This window comes from Pteropus vampyrus, unplaced genomic scaffold (assembly GCF_000151845.1).
Source record: "Pteropus vampyrus isolate Shadow unplaced genomic scaffold, Pvam_2.0 Scaffold136, whole genome shotgun sequence".
Lineage (NCBI taxonomy): Eukaryota > Metazoa > Chordata > Mammalia > Chiroptera > Pteropodidae > Pteropus > Pteropus vampyrus.
Window position 1 is genome coordinate 995,256 of NW_011888917.1, and position 2,135 is coordinate 997,390.

The following is a 2,135-nucleotide window of genomic DNA, read 5'->3' on the forward strand; positions in this document are numbered from 1 at the left end:
TAAAAATATCTTTATTTCTATAAACACTTCAAGTAAAATCTCATGCATGTAATAATATATTTGAAAGCTGGATTATTTGCATAATGTTGACGAGTTCATATCGAATAAGCAAAAATGATACCTGAACTAACTGAAACTCAAGAATAATTGTTTTTGAGGATATATATAATCAAAGTAAATTTGAGAAATATCTCCTCTTACTGAAAAATTACATGGACCTGCAATTAAATGGCATTAGGTCATATTGCCCTAAGAAAATAAAGGGAAATTTTTCTGTCTTAATGCCAGTGATAGGTGTTTCTAATTAGGATATCAGGGCATGAATTAATATATTAACATTGCTTCTTAAATAACTTTATTTGGTCTATAAATTTCCTTGTGCTGTGTATATTAGTCCCTACATTAATTAAAATAGTTCATAGCAGCTGCACTGTCCAGATCCAAGGCTTCCAAGACTGGTGCAGCAGGAAAAGAAAGAGCATACAGTGAACGATATTAGCAACATGTAAGTAAGACATCCCTCCTCCTGTTCCTCCCTGAACAGCAATTTGGCATTCATCCACAGACAAAAGTGCTTTTGTGGAGCTCTGAGATCTCAGACCATATGCTAAGATTCTAGGGAAGAGTCTTACTCACCTAGCTTTTAGTGATAGGCATACAGAACTCAATCCTGGCTATGGATACTGCAATGACCCATGAAACATCTATAGCCCTTCTGGGCTGTAGTCCAGGAGCCACTGGAAAACTCCATCTTAACAATCACTCACAGACAAGAGAGCCTTTGTGGAAGTTCAGGTTTCCAGTGGAGAAGTTCCAGCATACCGTTAGAACAACAACAACAAACAAACAAACAAACAAACAAACAAACAAACTAAACTAAAAAAATAAGTTTGGACATATTGAGATTATAAGACAAACAGGTTGACTTTACTTATGTTACCTGTTCCCCAAAGCGGTACAGCTCAGGACCAAGAGAGATCTCGACCTATGATTTCTCCCATAGAGAACAGTGAGAACATGTGGGTGAGCATCTGACTTCCTCAGTTGTGAGGGATGCTGCCTGAAAAGTTCATTTCTCTCTTGCCCCTTCCAGAGTACTGAATTGTGAGCTGCATCACTGAGGTGGGGGAGGGGAGCAGGAAGAGGCTAAGTGAGCAGCCGATAGGATTTTCAGAATTGAAGGGATATGGAGCCTACTTACTGTTATGTTGTGGACTCCATCAAGTAGCCCATGCATGAGCTGCCGGAGATACCTAGCGTGTGGATTCCTCCACTGGCTCATGGATACACCCAGTGCCCCTCACCACACACATACACACACATACACACTCTGTGGTTGGCTCTTTATGTGAACTCTTGATAGCAGCAAGAGTGAGCTTTGGCAGATGTCTAGTGGGCATACACAGAAAGCTAGCCAGAATATAAGGACTAGGAAGAGACCACAAACTTGAACTACAGTTCAAGGAAAACAAAAGGCAGGCTGTCAGCACTCAGCATGCTATGTCACAGGATCAAGAAAAGGCATACCAGCTTAAGAATTCTACCACAAGAATTGGCAAGAAGCTTAGATCAGGTATGCCTTGAGAAGGTCTGAAAAGGCCTCAGAATTCCTTGCAGAGCTAATGGATGTTTTTTTCTCTTTTGAAGAAAGACTGGAAGAGATGATTGTTACTTCAAATGGAAGACAGCAACACACAGCTTCAAGGTACATGAAAAATAAAGGACACATGACACAACAAAAAAATCACAATAATCTTCTAGTAACTAATACCAAAGACATGAATCTGCAGTTTATTTGATTAAGAATTCAAAGTAGCTATTTTATGGAAACTTAATGAGCTTTAAGCAAACATAGAAAGGGAGTTCAACAAAATAAAAGAAACAATACATGAACAAAATGGAAAGACTAACAGAGATAAAGATCTTAAAAAGAGAACTAAAAATATTCTGGAGCTGACAAATACAATAAATGAAATGAAAAATGAAATAGAACATTAACAGAACTATGGATCAAGGGAAAGAAAAGAATTAGTGAGTTAGAAGACAGGACTATCGAAATTATCCACTCAGAAGAGATCAGAAGAAAAAGAATGAAAAAGAGGGAAGAAAGTCTAAGGGACCTATGGAATGCCATC